This window comes from Atta cephalotes, assembly GCF_000143395.1.
Source record: "Atta cephalotes unplaced genomic scaffold scaffold00025, whole genome shotgun sequence".
Classification (NCBI taxonomy): Eukaryota; Metazoa; Arthropoda; class Insecta; order Hymenoptera; family Formicidae; genus Atta; species Atta cephalotes.
Window position 1 is genome coordinate 2,823,938 of NW_012130089.1, and position 9,439 is coordinate 2,833,376.

Here is a 9,439-nt window from a genome sequence, read left to right on the forward strand (position 1 = left end):
GGGATTATATTGTAGTATATTATATTATATACTAACTGAAGGAAATAAAATCGTCAAACTGATGAGATAAAACGAGTGCGCTTGTTTTTCTTCGTTTCAACCCCGATTTAAGCCAAATTGCCTGGCAGTTATCTATGTTAAACTGTTGTTTTCACAATCCCTTTAATTTATGTAGATGCACACCGTGGATACTTGGAGGCGATACACCTTTCCGTGCGCTCGGTATGTGTGCCATATCCTTGCACCACACTCGCAGCGGGAAACTAGTTCAGTGAAACCTCGGTTGTAAACATCGTAGGAATCGAAGGTTGCATCTATTATTTACTCTAGGCCTGTATTCTCAATCGTTAAATCTCGTCTGAGCAGCATATCAGCCGTTCAGAGAACGGAGTGTCATATCTTCAGATACAGACAGTTCAATAGTCACGTTTCAATTAGAGATTAACCGAGACTGCATTCAGCCGAGAAGCGGAACGATTACTCACACGTGAAACCTGATTTCACATTGTTAATTCTGGCTTGAACTATGTTATATATTAATTGCAGCAGTCGTTAATTTTAATTCACTTAGCGTAACCTAAATGTTGTATACATCATTTTCAATAAAATTTTAATAAAACTGTTAATCTTTAATTGTAATCTTTAATTATATCATAAAAGGTAAAATATATTTTTTAAATTAACGAAGACATAAATCAAAACGAATTAATATTACAATCTTGTAAAATCTTTAAATATCGCATAAAAATGAACTTAATACTTAAATAAATTCTTTTTCAATCAAAACACTAGATATTAGGACTATAATAAACAAATATATGTATCTTTATTAATAAAAAAGTTAAAGCATATAATGTAAAGGAAATTTTGAGTGTGCTATACTAAAAATGATATCGAGAGATTAAATTAATTACGTAAGAAAAATGATCCATTAAACTTGGAAAAGACAAATTTCAAACCAAAAAGCATATCATTGCTTTTAATAAACGTGTATAACTAGAAAATTATCATTTGACATTATCATTTAAGGATATATAATATAGCTCATAAATATATACATATATAACTCATAAAGTTAAAATCAAAATTTGCAAGTAAAATAATTTTGTAATTCTTTATGCAAATTTTTTAAGTTTGTTTAAGTAAATGTTCATTAAATCATAAAATTATATTATAAGACTTTGAATATGTTTAATGAATAAATGCGGACATTTTTTATGCCATCCTGTGCTATTAGACAATAAATTGATCATTTACCTCGTGATATACACATTCGGGTTTCATTTATATGACAAGTTAATTTTGAAATTTCGCATTGCGAGATTCTCTTGGTCGAACCTAAATAAGAATAAACCTGAGAACTTCATCTCCAATTAGCAATATCTCTAGGATCTCTCCATTTATTCTCGCTGAACATATTCGAGGTTAATAACGGCACTCCGTGTTGGTCGACGATGAGTCGATGAACAGTGTCTGAAATTAAGTCTTGGGCCACCCGCAAATTCACGGTAGGACAAGTATTAAAGTATAATGTAATGTCCACACGGGTGCGGTGTAGACATTCTCATAAAAATAACGCTTTTGCGACAGCAGATGTTGACAAATTGAAAAATGATCACCGAACGGGAAAAGAAGCCGCCCCCGGTCTGTCTGGGAATAAATTTTCTTGTACATCTGTGAGAAGAAGAAAAAAATAAAGCGCACGAGCGAGCGATTGCGCATAGATCCTCGCGAATGAGGAGCGAGAGATGTACTTCAAAAAATAATAATATATATATAATTTTTGCTGCGCGACGTTGACGTTCAGCGCGTGAGAGGACAATATTTTTATTGTGCTTATGCTAATATTTTAGGAGTACTCTCTCCTTAAGATTCGTCGCCGTTGAAATTTTCGCGAGCTATCTTTCCGAAAATGTCATTAAGCGAACATCTTTTTTCTCACACATTTCATGCTGGACGTCGCGTTTAATTGCGACTGACAAACTCTCCATTGAGACAAATAATTTTTGAATATATTGTGAGTACATAAGTGAGTACATAAGTGAATATGCATGATAATGTTGCTTCCTTACTTCAAAGTAATACAATTCAAAAACGTGATTTTCGAAGTATTATTTTGAATGAGTAGGTAAACATTACTCTATTAATTATCGAAAGTGAATTAAATTAGTTCCATAAAAAATCATCAAAACTTCACTACTCAAAAAAGATTTTAAAAAATCGTCACAAATAAAAAAGGTGATTTTTAAGAGTTTTGTGAAATGAAAATGACAAAAATGACATTTGATCAAGTTAAAAATATATATTTCTTTTACCAATATTATTTGAACGGTTAATTAGTGAATAATTTTCTGTTAAATTGAAAAATAGTTTTTCGCTTTTCCTGGGAATTTAATTTGTTTAGTTGTATCGGCTTAACATGATCTCTTACAATGTCAAGAAGTCGCCTCGAAGTGGCGGTAATCCATAAGATAATTTCTACAATTCATTTATGATACATTTATAATAAGAAATATTAAAAGCGAGACTTATTTAAGAATTTAGATTTAATGTAATTAAATTTTTCATATCTAATATCATATAAACAATGATCTCTTATGTTTTCAAAATTAAATATCTTGTCTGCATTAAATGTTCTTGGATATATCAGACGAATCAAATTATCATCATTTAGAGACGAGAATACTCCTATCCGTCCCGTCCAATTTCGCGACTCGAAACAGTCACGTTATCGCGAAGCAAGTTGATAGACCAAACGAAGTCACGGACGCTGTCGCGATTTCGCTTAACACCTATCAATGACGGCGGTATCCGAGACGAGTAGCTTCCCGCTCCAAAATTAGCATAGTGCTGGCGATAATGAATTCATGATACATAATTTTCACAAATGCGCGCTGTAATGTCGCGCGAACGCAACGGTTATCACTCTTATGCTGAACACCCATATATACCTGGGAATTCGATTAGTTCTCCTAATAAACACACATATCGCGCTGTTTAATGAACACTGACAACTCGTTCGATAAATCGCGGTAACAAGTTGGAAGACTATTTTACTATCACTGTGCGATTATATGTCTAGAACAACTTTTCTAATATAATGAGGAAAAAGAGAAGTTCTTCCTTCCTATTAACATGTAATGTACATACATTAAATAAAAATCCAGATATACATTAACTACATAATATAACTATATTAAGTATATTATACATATATTATATGTATCACGGAATATTTTATTAATTCAAGAATTAAGGATATTATGTATATATGCTATTAATAATTCCTGAATTAATCAAATATGTCTCCATACAATAACATAATGAATTTTTTATGCATATTACCGTTATATCTAATATAATATATATAATGTATATTTTTGCATAGAATATATAATTCAATAAAATCAAGCAATAAAATTCTAAAAGGAGAAATATCAAAATTTTTACTTATTATTAAAAAAATATTAATAGAAAAATCGATCTCAAGTAAAGATTATTTAACAAATAATAGAACAAAAGTCACTCGATGTTCTAAACGATTATCCGACAATAATGTTTTCCATCCGTTTTCAACTGATGCAATATCAAGATGTCCATAATGTATAGGGCTCCTTTCTTTCGTCACCAACTTGGATCGGACCGCGTGGAGGTATTAATACCGTTTACACGAACAGTTGAGTCATGCCCCCATCGTTGTAGATAAGCCACTTTCTAAATGCATTGGTGCCGAGACCATAAATAGCCCACAATGACTTTATCCACTATGCAATGGGAACGTACCAACTATATCTATAACTGCCGTGCCAACTTCGGCGATTTTTGTCCCATCGTCGATGGACCCACTCAAGACACCTGGCTGCTTACAGCGCTATATCTACGCACGCGCATATCTATTTCAATTCACGATATTAAGCGCTAGTTAATCGTTAACGTTGTCGTGCAGAAAATTCCCCCACGCGGTATCCAAAGTCCGCGACCGAAGGCTTGTGTACATCGCGCTATTTTTGTCGTTCTATTTTTGTTATAATTTGAGAAATTATGCCGGCGCAATGTAAGTATGTGAGAATGAGGGAGCGTTCATTAATCGATAAAATCATTTATTTGCTATTAATATTGCAACACGATGTAAAACTCGATATACATGCATAGTCTTATATTTTATCATCAACAAAGCAGTATGGTATTTTGTAAACAGGTTTCGAGATTAATGAGACGATTAACGAGCGATGCAAAATATTCTCAGCAATTAAACGATAAATGTTTTCGATGATACATCAAGCGCACGTAACCGTGAAGCAGGATTTCAGAACGACTTGTATTAGATCGGAGCAACATGTAAAAAATCACATTAATAACGATAGGACACGAGACGATCGTTCGTCGGTCTGTAATTTATTATCGTATCGTTTCGAGAATAGTTTTATAAAAAAAAAAAAAAAAAAACGTCCGCCTTTGACTCCACGGATTATAAATAGCCGCGTACGTGTCGGCGCGCGTGTTATAATTCGCAGTTTATTTAAATATGCGCAGCCTTCAAGCTACAAATTAGTTGTACCATTAATTTGAGCGCAGGTACGATAAATAGAACAGCGCGGCGGAGAGATAGCTCAACCGCTAATCGATACCGATAAATAATTCTGTGTCTTTACGAGTACATTATAACATGTTAGCCACCAACGGCGATATATGGCCATTTTGAAAAGTTTCAGATTTCTCGTTGCTACCTCAAAATTTCCAAGTCAGATCGAACAAGACGGTAGTCCTAAATTTGCAACTAGAGTCAAGAAAAATACTTCATCACGAATGTTTGTCGAGAAACGTATATTTTGCATGTATATTCGTGTTCATGGAGACATGCGCGATATTTCCGCCAATATATGTAAATTACAAAATATTATGAAGCGCATATATAAAGTGTACACGACAAACCTCCGGTTTTTTAAAATAATGAGAAAAATGAAAAAACAAATACACATATATTTTTTAACTTTTTTGTAGAAAAATGAGTATAGTTATAGTTATTATTATCATAATAGAACATGATTGCAATTACTATAATTTAACTATAATTTAGGATAATGTTTGAACCAACCATATATTATATTTATTAACATATAATGATAGTCACAAATATAATACTACAATTTTTCTCTGTTAATTAATGCGAGAACTATTCTGAATATATATCTAGAAGGAAATTTAGGAAAACATTTTTCAGGAGCTGAAGTCCCTCCGATTCAAAACAAACTTGAGCATATATGATGACCAAAAAAAGACTTATTTAAATTATTCAGTTTTTAAGATAATATTAAAGGAGATTCATCGTATGAGTCCCTGTATGTTGCGAAAGATTACGCGAATGGAGATATCGGAGACATTTCAAAGATTGAGAGAAAATATGAGAAAATAATATTAATCGTGCAAGTTACGTGTCTCGCGCAACCAAGTGTCTTTCATTTTCCGCATGGTGTAACGTTGCTGCAGCGACGGCAGCGATAGCGACTACAGGAGAGTCTCTGCAGTGAACGCGTGTACTACGCGGAGTCTACTATAATTGCGGTATTTGTGTACTGCAATTTTGTCATGGTGCACTGTGTAATTCTCCTTGTAAATTACGGTATACGTCTGAAATCTGAATTATTATTTTTTTTGCATCGCGCCACTTCTTCCCTGTTTTGAAAATATTCACTCCGCGACCTCTTCACGTACGCTGTCGATTATCGATCGGCTATCGATTTCTACGAGCAATTTCCGATTTGTTATCTCCGTTGCCGGCGTTGCCTCCACTATGATTAATAATCGGTGACTTAACTGCACCTTTTATATTTGTGTATTTATGAGAAAGTCGTCTCTCTTTCCCTCTGAGTAATTATTCAGTATTATGTTGTTTGTTTACATAACTCAAAATACCGTAATTTTCTACTTGGTGTATGTATGAGAACACACCCGCCATCGAGAGAGCAGGCGTGCTCGCCGTCTCTGACACGACGAGCGAACGGTAACTCGAAAAATGATCGCGTACACGCGTTGCGTCGTGTGCGTGAACGTATCAAGGTGCGGCGTGAGTCACTCATTCATGTCTGGGCGAGAGAGAGTTGGTGTGGCGGCGGCGGGCGTCACACGATTACGTAAGATAATGCGTGTACCGTATAGGGGGAACCGGTGGGGGATAACAGCAACGAACAGAGAAAAAGAGAACGAGACTCACGCTCTGGGAATGCAGGTCTTAAACAACCGACAATAAGCGCGAACGCGGGAATTCGCGGTCGTGTTTTAGAATTCGACCCTCCGGAGGAAGTACCGAGTTAAAGAAACGGTAAAAGAGCCACCCGAGTATCTTCTATTCGTCTCCCATTGAAGTACGGCGTAATCTCCATCCCTATTAAACATCACAAGAAGCGCGTTATTGTCCCTACGTTTTATACAGCAAAACTTAATGAAGCCCTCTTGTCCTACAGTCATATTAGGGGATGCTCTAATTCAGACTAAAACAAGTTAATTTTTTCGAAATCTTTGTGCGACATTAAATATCAAAATGTCAAAAATTTGGAAATCAAATGACTTGAATAACCTCCTGATAACGAATAAATCATTGATTTATGAAAAAGAAACAAACAAATGCATTTATTACTTAAAGGCTATAACACGTCAAAAAATGCAAGGATAGCATAGCATAGCATAAGATCGTCTGGATCAATGAGCAAAAAGTTGTTATATATTGATTTACATAACATGGTCATTGGTTCACATGATCTTACGTTAGCTATATTATGTTTATGCATTTTCTACTATAGTCCTAAACCTTCGGTGCTACACATACCTATGTTTTGTCACATGTGCAATACACCGAATATATTGTGTAAAAATATTGCATAAAACATATTAATTTTCAATCGAAACGTCAAATATTAAGAATGTATTACATATATTTATTAACAAAATGAAAAGAAATTAGAAAAAAATTGAGCTCATGCGTATAACATGCATATCATTATTATAAAGTATCGATATAATTTCTTACGTAATTTCTTAAAGAATTCTTGATATACCACGCAAATATTATGCACGCTTCGCTACGGAGAAGAATTTTTTCAAATAATTAATCAATGATTTATACATATATTCATATACATATATTTAAAAAAAATCTATCTGGCATATAGAACATAATTATGTTACCCAACAGTGACTATGTGTTAATCAAGAAAATAGCGGAATACTTGTAATCTTCATTAGGCATGGGATAGCCGCTTAAAATATATACGGTTACGGGAAAAACCAAGTCGAAGTTTGTAACTCAAATTCCTGAGACCATCGCGTTATGCAGTTCTCATCTTCGGTGTAGTTGAGCAACCGCTAAGTTCGCCTTGGATTGCATCAAAGGTCGACCGCCGCCGCCACCAGCCACAAATTAATGCACTTTTAATGAAACAATTGCGTGCCCGTCGCCTTACGCGTTATTTTTAGATAACGCCAGTACCAGAATAAATCTCGTAGAATCCACGAAGCAAATTAAGAGCAATTAAAGCGACTTGTAACCGGCCCGACTCGATCCGTTCACGTCTTTGTCCGCCGTTAGTTCCTGCCTCATTTTCGCAGCGAATAAAACAAGATGCTCGAGCTCGTGCTCTCTCCCGCGGTAATTCCTTACGTAATAAACGCGGGAACGCGTGCACGAGGTCAAAAGCATCGTTATAGCATTGCATAGAAAGAGTGTGAATCACGTAACATCTGAAAACTTGTAAACAGATCTCTGAAACCGCTACGATTTCTTTTAATCCGGAAATAACTAGATTTAGATTGTATGATTTCATATTCGTACATTTTCGACCTTTCCCCAAAAGCCATCGTGCACGATCGCAAAGCGGATAGTGTACGAATTATTCTTCAATTTAGATATTTTTAATATCTAGATTAAGGAATTTTTATTTCACACAACGTCAAATAATTATATTGATTAAGATATATTGATCAAATTATATTGATTTAAAGATTTTAACAAAATGAAAAAAATCATAAAAAAGTTACAGATTCTTCCATATTATACTTGCAAGTTATTATACAAAAAGTTTGATGGTAATTTAGAAACTTAGATAAAAAATTATTCCAATAAATATGATTTTAAAGTATTTAAATGTTTCACTTAAACTATAAAACTGCATTGCCATATCAACTTTATTGAATTGTTTCACATAACAATCATTTTTTATTCGAGTACAGAGAATCTCAATTGTATTTTGAACTATTATACAAGTCGTATTTTGATATCATTACACATGTTAAATTACATGCGAGAAGCAAATATTTTGTTTAGTTGGTTTATCGTTCGTTCATGCACGAAATTTCATTGATCCTGCGGTAATAACGCGACGAATTAAGAAGAAACAGAAAAAAAAGCTTCGTGTTATCCGTGTTACGAGGAGTAATATGAAAAATCGGCCATGACCCCTTACGGGTACGAGAAACCATACATGTCGCCAGATCCTAGGGGGTTGACAGAACGCCTTCGTGAGAGGCCTAAACCTTTCGTGACATGCGAGGGGCAGAGAGTAGAAAATGACGAGTCATTCGATTTTACGGCTTTACGGATAACGCGTCTGCTGGTTACGACTCGGAACGAAATATCACGAGAAGAATTTTTTCCCTGATATTACATTCCTCGCAATTCGATATCTCGATTTTCTTCATTTTGTATGTGCACATAATCATATGCACTAAGTGTCATAAAAGTAAGCATTTGACGGATGCGTTTTACGATACGTTGCTTGCTGTTTAATTCTGTCAAAACGATAAATGTTCTATATTTTCTTGTCAGAACGACACGCAAAATCATTCTACTGGATATTTATTCTATTTATTCTACATATTATTGAAAAGTTCAGAAATTTATAGTCCATTTTAGCTGACATAGAAGTAGCGTTTACAAAGTAAAACTAATTTTGATAATCCTATTTCAAATGCTATCGCATAGATTTTATATCAATATTATAAATAATAATAAGTTAATTAAAAGACCAATTAAAACTCAAATTGGATCAACGCGAACAAATCAATTAAGAGAAATAATCTTATTTTCAGTCAAAGCGGATCTTAGTGCTAAAATATTTGGAGTAACAATTATAATACTCATATTCATGTATATAAATATTTTTGCTTAACTCCGTATTAAAAAATATTGGGCAATTTATTTTATAATACAAAAGTTAAATTTTCATTGCTTTATTGAGACATTCAGTTGCGATTTTAATTAAATGAAGGCAAGAATAATGAAAGCTTCTTGCTGTGAGAATGAGTTTTTCAGTTGCATTCGGCGCATCATGTATTCGTACACGTAATATGAACAATCGATGTAAATACATTCATCTTTTATTTCCCGAATTATGTGCACACAAACGAAAACGTCTCTTTATGCTTCCGTTAAATACGAATTTTGCGG